This window comes from Pongo abelii, chromosome 1 (genome assembly GCF_028885655.2).
Source record: "Pongo abelii isolate AG06213 chromosome 1, NHGRI_mPonAbe1-v2.0_pri, whole genome shotgun sequence".
In the NCBI taxonomy this organism is placed as follows: domain Eukaryota; kingdom Metazoa; phylum Chordata; class Mammalia; order Primates; family Hominidae; genus Pongo; species Pongo abelii.
This window is the reverse complement of record NC_071985.2, coordinates 119,530,262-119,541,156: the sequence shown is the minus strand read 5'-3', so window position 1 is coordinate 119,541,156 and position 10,895 is coordinate 119,530,262. Positions and strand designations below refer to the sequence as shown.

Below are 10,895 nucleotides of genomic sequence, written 5' to 3'. Positions count from 1 at the left end.
AAATGCATAAATGTGGAAGGGCCAGAGTCATTTTGTGTTTCTGGTAAAATTGCCAAGGAAGCAATTCTTTCACCCCAGTATCTATTTTTCTTTACCCTCCCTGCATGCCTTTATTCCCATCTCTCAGGAATTTCCTTTCTCCTCCCAAGTTTAAGGCCTCTACCTGGACTGAGAACCCATCCTCTGCTACCCAGACCTGGCCCATCTCTGTTGTTAAGAACTCCATTGTAAGTGTGGCTTCTCCCTTCCCCCTTCCCCCACTGTCCCCAAACACTGTTTCCATCTCTCCTATAATATTAACATATATTTATAAAAATAAATATTTGTATCAAGAACACATTTATACAAACAGATCTATTTAGGAATGCCTCCTATGTGCCAAATCGTCCTTTCACATGACTGCCGTCTTCTCTTCGCTTCTGGAATTCTCGAAACCTGCACTCTCTGCCATAGTTTCCCCACTTCTTAGTCCTTCACAGCCTTGTCCATTCTTACCACTCTACTGAGAGAGTCCCAAAGGTTGCCATCGGCTTCTCAGCTGGCAGACAGGGCAGGCTCTCCTCAGTCCTGCCTCCTTCTGGTCCTGATAACCAGTCCCCTCCCTCTCACCTTCTAAGATGCAGCAACATCCCATCACTTCCCACAACCCTACCATTCTGCCTTTTCCTTTATTGGATTTTATTTTCCTCCCACATCCTAAAGGTGGTCATTTCTCAAAGTGATGTCCTTGAACTGATGTCATCCCTTCTCCTACCACAATTTCAGCTCTCCCTGTGGGCAACTGCATCCCGAGTCTGTGTCTAGCTCTAACCTCCCCTTGGATTTCAGACCCTAATTCCAAGTTGCTTTCTAGACACCTCTTCCTGAGTCACTTCACCCCTAAAACCAACCTTCTCTACTACATGAAGAGGTATAAAACACGGCTTCTGCCCCAGGGAGCTCATAATTTAGTCAGAGAGACACACATGCAGATTTTGAAATGTTCTGAGAGCTAATTAACATGAAAGGTGATGTTATAATGAGAGTCATGCCACATGTTAAGGAGTGGCACTAATCACACTGTTCTTACTCACAGTAGAGAGAAGTTGTGGGCTCCATTGCCCAGGAATGGTCTTATAGAACCTGGGTCCCATCAGTGAGGAGGAACAGAAAGGGGTGTTCATTCCAGACATGCAGGGTAAGGAAGGACCTTTCAAAGAACGTTCTTTTAACCTACATTCAGCCACACCGGGCATGATGCTTCTTGACCTGAGGTAGAACTGCTCCCTTAGGGAGATTTTGGAGGCCTTTTTGTTGTTAATTGTTACAATGACTGGGGGATGCTAGCAGCATTTAGCGCCTGGAACTCAGAAATGATAAATGTCCTGCAATGAGCGGGTTAGTCCCATGTCCAGCCAGTAGTGCCTAGGTTGAAAAACAACACATGTGGGGTAATGGGACATTGACTCTTCCCTGTCATCTCCATGCTCCCAAGAACTCCATTCTGGATTGTGAAAAACTAATAATGGAATTACCCATATATGAAAATAACTAATGCCCGATAGACAAACCAAACAGTTGCCTAGGGCACCAGCAAACTGAGAAAGAAGGGTAAGTTCAGCTGTAATGAGCTTATTCACAATTTTGCAGGCAGAAAATCTAGAAAGTTGCTTTTTAAAATTTTAGCATAAACTTTAATGTTAAACCAAAAAATAAAATTTTATTTTGAATTTCATGTGTGAGTCCCTGTAAACTTGTCAGTGCTTAGGGCAATAAAGATATTAATCAGATTGTAGGAGTATCCCATAAAAAAAGCTATAAATGTGTGATTGAGGAGTTGCTGGAAATATTCACGATGCTGACGAGGCTCATCTCAGGGAGGCAAGACTGAAAAGGAGTGTAATTAGGAAATCTAATCAGTGGAGCTCTATGTTGTCTGGGGGAAGACTGTAAACAGATGATGAGAGACCAGTCACTGGTCTGTTGGTCAACAAATACTTATCCACTAATTACTGTGTCCCAGGCACTGGGCTGGGCACTGGGATACAGTGGAGAACAAGACAAGTTCCTTCCTTCAGTGTGTTTACATTCTGGGGTGGGGGAGGGGAAAACAGACAAAAATACCACAGACACAGACCCATTTATACACACCCAGACAGACACGCAGATGATCACAGGTCAGCAGAAAGCCTAGAGAACAGTGAGTCAGAACCATTTTGCAAGTTTTTCCAGCCCTCTCAGGGGAGGTCAGTGGCCACTTGATGATGGGATCCCCAGGTCTCAGCAGGGTTGGTGGAAAGGAACCTTGAGGCTACCTACCTTCCCTTGTCTCTGCATACCCTGTTCTAGCCCAAGGTGCTGAACCTGGCAGCGGCATCCTGTGTGGGGCAGTGTGGTGGGCGGTGCCCAGCGCTAGGAAAATCCCCAGGGTCACAGCTGGGGAATCTGAGCCCTACTCAAATCTGGGTGGCTAGGAGCAGAACTTGACCAGGTGGAGGAGGCGTACGAAGATCCTGATTGCTCACCAGGTAAACGGTTGGAGCGTGTGTTCTTGCCTTATTGGCTGTTGGGCTTGCAGGGGTGTGGTCTGATTTAAAGGAACTGGGAATTATTTTATGAACAATTCAGCCTGGTGTCAGAAGTGTGTGACTCAGAGTCCCAACAGGAAACAGATGTCACACTCATTAGAGTAACTCAAGGAGGGTGAATTTAACAAAGGTGTGGGTGAGGTGGTGGGAACCAGAAGGGATGTTGGAGTGTTTCTGCAGCCCGTAAGCTGAGCTGTAACCACCCCAGGCCCAAGTGAAAGGGGAGGGAGTGGACATTGAAACCAGGAAGTAAAAAAGTCATGTAGAAGAAGGTAGAGATGACAAGGTTACCTTGAGAGAGACTGAGGGGCACAGCCAGCCTTGGGCCTCCTCATGGGGGACCCTGTTCCTCTGCTCTGCAGTATTTGTGGGCTCCCCGTTGGCCAAACCCAGTGAAAAGTCAGAGGACAGAGTGAGCAGAAAATAAGCAGGGCATGGTGACCAGTAGCCAAGGATGCAGGCAGTCCTGTAACACCCTCCATTGTAAACCTGGAACCCTGTCTCCCATGAGGTTAGCTAGCTTCAGGAAGAAAGAGGAACTATGCACCAGCCTGGCATCTGCCCTGATGTGACTCTTACCCTGCCTACCTAACTCCATCAGGTACACGATGTTCCCCTTTGGAGCTGTCTACTTCTTTCTCCCCATGCCACACTACCTGTGGCCACCACCCTCTCTTGCCTGAATTTCTCTAACAGCTTTGCCGTCTCATCCAGTCCTTTTTTTTTTTTTTTTTTTTTGAGATGGAGTCTCACTCTGTCACCCAGGCTAGAGTGCAGTGGCGCAATCTCGGCTCACTGCCAGCTCCGCCTCCCGGGTTCACACCTTTCTCCTGCCTCAGCCTCCTGAGCAGCTGGGACTACAGGGGCCCACCACCACGCCTGGCTAATTTTTTGTATTTTTAACAGAGATGGGGTTTCACCATGTTAGCCAGGATGGTCTCGATCTCCTGACCTCATGATCCACCCACCTTAGCCTCTCAAAGTGCTGGGATTACAGGCGTGAGCCACCGCACCTGGCCCATCCAGTCCTCTCTTGACCATGCAACCAGATCTTTCCAACGTGCTGGCCTGAGCCTATCATTTCCTTCCCTAACACCACCTCACCACAGCATCCAAATGAAATCCACATAGCTTACCATGGCTTATGAGGCCCTTCATGGTCTGGCTCCAGTTTACATTTCCGGCCTCATTTCTTGCCAATTTTCATTCTCTCCTCAACAAATGCCGCTCCTCAAATCCATCCCACTATGGTCCAGCCATACAGAACTGCTCTCTGATCTCTCTCTGACCCCAGGGCCTTTGCACATGCTATTTCTCCTCCTGAAAGTCAGGAAGTCAATTCTAACCTCTTTCTCATTCCTTTGTTGCTGGTTGGCCTAGGCAAGGGTTCTGTGCCATTCTTATATGCTCCCATAGCACCCTGGCCCTGCCCAAATCATAATTTTAAAAAATTAATTCAATAGATATTTACTGAGTACCTGTAATGCACCAAGCCCTTCCCACCCCAGGGCCTTCTCTCATGCTGTTCTTTCTGCTTGCACGTTCATCCTTTTACTCTTTGTCCGGATAACTCTTATATATTCTTTGAGTCTCTGCTGAAACATTATTTCCTGCAAGAGGTCCCCACCCCTTTTCTCTCCCACAGCATCCAGTATGACTTCGTTTATTTGATGTCTGTCTGCTTCTCTCCACATGGGAAGGGGCCACGTCTGTTTTATCCATGATTGTGTGCCCATCCCTAGCTCAGAACCTGGCATGCAGCAGGCACTGGTTACATACGTGGTAAAGGAGGGAGGCAATAGGGTTCTCCCATTAGACCATGACAAGGAATAAAGAATTGTATGTTCCAGGGGTGAACTCAGGTTTTGTGGGGACTGAAGCTTAGAAAATTTAAGGGTTCTTTTTCTTTTTGAGACGGAGTCTTACTCTGTTGCCAGGCTGAAATGCAGTGGTGCGATCTCGGCTCACTGCAACCTCCACCCTCCTAGTTCAAGCGATTCTCCTGCCTCAGCCTCCCGAGTAACTGGGATTACAGGCGTCTGCTGCCATGCCCGGCTAATTTTTTTGTGTTTTTAGTAGAGATGGGGTTTCACCATCTTGGCCAGGCTGGTCTTGAACTCCTGACCTCGTGATCCACCCGCCTCGGCCTCCCAAAGTGCTGGGATTACAGGCGTGAGCCACCACACCCCGCCGAGGGTTCTCTTTAAGAAAAATACAAAATTACAAAAACAAAATTAGGCAGGAAAGTGGACCTTTATGTAGATTGGGAAAAGAAATAAACTGTAAAGCTTTTAAAGTGGAAAAATACTTCAAATATCACAAAATATAGAAAAATAATATCATGTTTTTGTTAGTTAACTGCCTAGCACACTGCAATAAGTCTTTCTCCACATTTTTTGGCTGAATAATACTTCTATTGCCTCTTCATATATAACGATTTTGTAATATTTTCTATATAGAGAATGGAATGAGAATTAAGTCCTCTGGCATAATAATTATATTTATGATTGATGGGATGCATAAACACATGTGACCACAGCCAGACATACTTGTTGTTTGTAGGACCGCTACAGTTTGTATCCAACAAACACAGGAATTCTGATAAATTATATTTGGTATTTTAAAAGGGGGAAAAAAAGGAAAGCACGTAATTGTATCGCCGCATCACTCAATATATATATGCCTAATGTATATGACTAGGTATCAGTGAGAACTGGATTCTGCACTTACAATCTTACACATCTGATGATTGGAAGAATTTCCTACAGACTAGCTTTTGGCTCTATACAGTTCAAATCTTGTTTCTCCTCCATTACCCACACGCTTCCAGAGCCAGGTTGCATAGGACACTCGCAAATCTCATATGGTCTTTGGCCCGGCATTTGAGTGTCATAATGCCAGGTAAGTTGGCACCACGGGCAGTAAGCATGTTTCTGGGAGCCATTTCGGCACTGAGATGGCTAGCAAAAACCAGCTCTACACAAAAGTGACTGCAAACCACCTAGATATGTCCCATAAAACAACTGTATCCCCAGCTTAACTTCCCCCTAGCCAGATAGCAAAAATGTCCATGGCCACTTCAGTTCTGGGCAACATGAGGGGGAGTGTGACAGAGGGAAAGTCTGAATGGAAAGAGACAGCAGTCTTAACTGAGTGTGGTTCAAATAGCTGACTTTGGCAAGTTTTACAAAACGTGACCGCCACAAACACATTACTAGGGTCCCCTTCAGAACTTGTCCTAATGGGCAGCCCTAAAGCTTAAGTTTCATTAACTTCATGGTAAATTTGCCTCTGCCTGTATCGTATTCATTATTATGTGCGACCCCTGGCACCACACCTGGCACATAGTAGTTGCTTAATAAATATATGCTGAGTAAGGAAAAGTGTTGCTTGGCCTCATTACCCAGGAAATAGTCTCTTCCCCCAGTAGATCTCATCCCTTTTTTGAAAGCCGGTGCTCAGAATAGTTGATAGACTTATTGGAGGCACTGGGAGGGGAAAGAAAGGGACCGCTTGGTGGGATAAGCTTTCCCATCTCCTCATCACCGGGCAAATAAGCCGTCGCCAACATGTCAGCTGCCCTCATTAGCAGTGAAGCGGCCCTGGCTGCCCTCTTGGGGTTATTGTAATTGGCTCCAATCAGGGAAAGCCAGGTCTGGGCTTTATAAACAGTGACAGCAGCTCCACCGTTAGAAGAGCAGGTAGAAAACTCACACTGGAAACACCATTTCCAAGCACAGAGTAATTACAACTCATTCTGGCTTTCACAGCCATGCTGAGGAATCTTTATTTGTCTAGTCCTGCTGATAGTGGCCTTCTGGCTTCCTGCTTCCATTTTCTTCCTTGTCGTGAGTTAGCTGAACTTCGGGGTCCAACACACATTTTTCTTCATGGCCTTGGGTCCAGCAAGAAGAAAAAGTCTGGATTCCTAAGGGGCTGACTCTAGGGGTCTCCGGTGCTGAAGAATTAGAGTCTAAAATTCTAGGGTAAGGAGAGTAGGCTATGTTCTAGACAAACAAGAGTCTTTGGAGGACCGTGGTTCAAATGTACTGGTGACTGAGAAGCAAATATACTTCATACTCTAGCAGCCACTTGGCATGTCCACCTTGTCTGCTGCGCTCTTGGCAAAACCTTCCCGGACCCCCAGGCAGTGAGCCACTCCTCTGGGCTCCCACAACATTAGGCCCATGTCTTTATTACACGACTCACTGCATTGTCTTTCATTTATTAGCTTAGCCATCTGTCTTCCTAGATGGACTGCCAGCTCCTCGAGGGCACTAACCAAGCCTCATTCATATTTATATTTTTGGTTTATTCCCTAGCACAGAGCCTAGCACTTGGTACATATTGACCGACTCCTCAAAGGAAGGTAATGGAAGACACTGGCAATAAGATGAACCAGGAGCTTCCAGATAGCTGAACACATGGAGGGTGGTGCACCCAGAGAGGACACAGAAGCTCCACACTCCAAACCACGCTCTATGTGTCTCTTCATCTGTATCCTTTATAATAAACCGGTAAACATAAGGTCTATAAGAAATAGGGTTAAGTGAGGTCATAAGGGCAAGGCCTTATCCCATAGGACTGTTGTCCTCATGAGAAGAGGACGAGACACCAGGGAACCTTCTCTCCACACAAGCATAGCCAAGAGGCCATATGAAGACGCAGCCAGAAAGCAGCCGCCCTCCATGAGGGAAGAGAGACCTCATCAGAAACCAACCCTGGTGGCGCATTGATATTGGATCTAACCTCCAGAAATGTGAGAAAATAATTTTTTTTTTTTTAAAGATGAACTAGTGTGGGCGTAGAATTTTACAGTAGAAATAATACGTCAAAGAGGTTAAGTTTGGTCTTGGGAGTAAACTGGTTCAAATTCCAGTTCCACCACTATTTTAATGAGGATTAGGTTTGGCTGTAAATGACAAACCCCAAAACAATAGCAGCTTAAGCAAGTTAGAGGTTTACTTTTCTCTTTCATGTAAAATTTTGGAGGTGGCCACCTCAGGATTCCCAAGTTAGCTCCAGCATGTCCTCAGGGACTAAGGCTCCTGCTCCCTTGCGGCTCTGCTGTTGATGGCCTTGGTCACATCATGGCACTGGCTGGCACCCTCTGGCTGAAGCTGTCACGTCTGCATTTCAGCAGCGGAGAGAAGGCTGAGAGTTCCAGGAAGTTGCACATACCGCTTTTGCTTATATCCTATTGCCCACAATTTAGTCACACGGACACCTAGCTTCAACAGAGTCTGGAGAATGTAGTCATAACTCTAGAAGGCCACATGCTCAGCTGAAAATGAGGGTCTACTACTGTACAAGAAGGAGAAATTAGATTTTAGAGGAAAATAGTTTCTGTCATACTAGCTGTGTGACTTTGGGGAAATGAATTAATCTCTCTGATTCTCAGTTTCCTCATTCAAGAGTTAGAAGAATGCAAGCAAACACCTTAGCAAAGTACCTTGCATTGATGAAGGGTTGAGCTATTATTATTTTCCTTTGGTTGTGGCTAGGCTGGCAGGAGGCAGTATCCCTCACAGGGAGAGTGTACACGCAAGCCTGCCTGAATCTGAGTTTTTTTTCGTGCCACTTACCAGCTCTGTGACTTGGGGTTTGTTACTTGACCTTTCTGAATCTCAGTTTTTTCATTTATACAATGGAGGCAGCAATAATCCTTTCTTTATAGGGTTCTTGTGAAGATTGAGATATCGTATGTAAAGCATTTCGTAGAGTACTAAGCAAGAGAGACTCTATAAGTGCTGGCTTCTTCTATTATTACCAGTCAAGACAAGCCCTGAGTGACCTTGAGATCGACCATGAAGAGGACGCTGGAGAAGGTTCCATAGGATTCTGCCTGGCCACCAGACTCCAAAATTCAGCTCCTTCTAAGGGGCGGGACTGATGCTGTAACCAGGAGGCAATAAATTAATTTGGCCTCCAATGACTGTATTAGTACGCTTGCATTTTGAATTCTCTCCAAATACAGCTGATCTCAAACGCAAGGGGAACATCCTCTGCCTTCCTGCACCTTTTCACTCCCCCAAACTGTCAGCAATTCTCACCTACAGGGTGCCTTTCCCAAAGGGCTCAGGCAAGAAGCACCAGAATGAGAAGTGCTAAAGCCAGAAGGAATTTCTGGCCCCAGCAGGACCTGGAGGGCTGTGCCCAGGCTGTGTATAGGCTGGGACTGCCTGTCCCCTCAGGCAGAAGTTGCAGAGAAGCAGAAAATAAGCCAGGATCAGGTGAGCCAGATTTCAGCTTGATGAAACAAGCAAAACACACTATTTCTTTTTAGCTCGGGCTCCTGGGATTAGCGGTTAGGTCCCTAGAGTATACTGGGTGTTTATTCTCGGAGACCCGAGGCTCCAAGGAGTAGCAAGAGTCGGAGGCACAGGGCCACCCCAGGTAGCTCATTGTTGGTTCTACTTCTTGCAGAAGCCAAATTGGGATCCTCTGCCATATATCCTTCATGTTCACAGGCTGCTTCTCAATTCAGCATCAGCTGAGCAACTGCCAGGGGTCCCTGAGAGACAGGAAAGACTAGGTGGGAAATGGACGACGCCGGCCCTGCTGGCTCCCAGGCTTCCAGGCTCCCAGGGCACCCTTCCCACTCAGCCCTACTGACTGCCATAGTGACTGCTCCATCAGTTACCATGGCCGCTTGGCAACCCACCTGTAAACGAAGCCACCGTTTGATCCCAGAAAACTCCCAGTTAAATCACAAATCTGCTGTTTTTCTGCAGTCTGCCAAGAGGATGTATCACCTGAAGCGAAAAATTGGAAACAACCTAAATGACTAAGCAAAAGGGATTGGTTGCATAAACGATGGTTCCATCATTTCAATTAATATTATGTGGTCATTAAAAAATATAAATCATTTTTCTGAGGATCCGGCAAGATGGCAGAGGTAGAGCAGAAGAAGAAGCGGACCTTCCGCAAGTTCACCTACCGCGGCGTGGACCTCGAGCAGCTGCTGGACAAGTCCCACGAGCCGCTGATACAGTTGTACAGTGCGCGCCAGCGGCGGCGGCTGAACTGGGGCCTGCGGCGGAAGCAGCACTCGCTGCTGAAGCGCCTGCGCAAGGCCAAGAAGGCGGTGCCGCCCATGGAGAAGCCGGAAGTGGTGAAGACTCACCTGCGGGACATGATCATCCTGCCCGAGATGGTGGGCAGCATGGTGGGCAGCATGGTGGGCGTCTACAACGGCAAGACCTTCAACCAGGTGGAGGTCAAGCCGGAGATGATCAGCCACTACCTGGGCGAGTTCTCCATCACCTACAAGCCCGTGAAGCACAGCCGGCTTCAGGGCCACCCACTCCTCCTGCTTCATCCCCCTCAAGTAGTGGCTCAGCTAATAAAGGCACACGTCTCAAAAAAAAATATATATATATATATATATATAAAATCATGAGGATATATATATATAATCATGAGGATATGTATATGTACAAAATCATGAGGATTATGTGGTGACTTGGAAATATGGTTATAATATGATGTTCAGTGAAAATATAAAATCTCATCTCTGCCGTGAGTGCAGTGGTAAAAACTATATGTACATCTGGATAAAGAAAAACACACCAAAAAAGAGAAAAAATGGGGTGGGAGGATGGTGGGTACAATTTCCCCTTTCATGTATTCTGGTATCTTTTCCTGCTGTTTGTGCACTAAGTAAGAAAATCATTTGAAAATCTTGCTCACTAACCTATCATGCACTTTCACCTTCCCCCAAAGAGGAAAAAGGCTCATTCACTGAAATTTGCTAGTGTAGCTCCTTTGCTTATTTTGATATCAACTTTTCAATCAATATTCTCAGGAAAAGATATGACTCTTTTAAGTTGAAAGCAAACCACAGACGAACTCAGTTCCCTGGTCAATTATCCTCCCAGTAGGTGGTGACAGTCAAAAGCAGCTCCTTAAGGGCCAAAAGCAGCTCCTTAAGGGCCAAAAACAGCTCCTTAAGGGCCAAACCCTGCAGTGAGGCCTGTAAATAACTTAGATTCTTCAGGTGCTCAGCGTTTGAATTCCTGGATCACCTGCGGCAGGCTCACCTGAAGTAGACATTAGAGGTGGGGCTGTTCTGCACCAGGAACAAAGCTACTCAAAAATCCTTGACTCTTTGAATTTGGCTGAGTGAACAGGAAAATTAAGAAATCATCACTTAAAAATGACCCAGAATTTCAGGAGCCACTTTAATACCATTCCTGCCACCAACTCATTGTGTAAGCCTAAGCACATCACTTAGCCACTCTCCAGACTAAGGGAACAGATTGTAGCCTGCCTGTAAATGGCTGATGGACAGAAAAACATGAAAACGATGGTGCTGAGCACTTTGCA

At 46.2% G+C, this 10,895-nt stretch overlaps 1 pseudogene; it reads left to right on the top strand.

The window, feature by feature from the left end:
* The first annotated feature begins 9,210 nt into the window (after positions 1-9,210).
* On the top strand, positions 9,211-9,901 carry LOC100451147 (small ribosomal subunit protein uS19-like; annotated as a pseudogene).
* Positions 9,902-10,895: the final 994 nt, after the last annotated feature.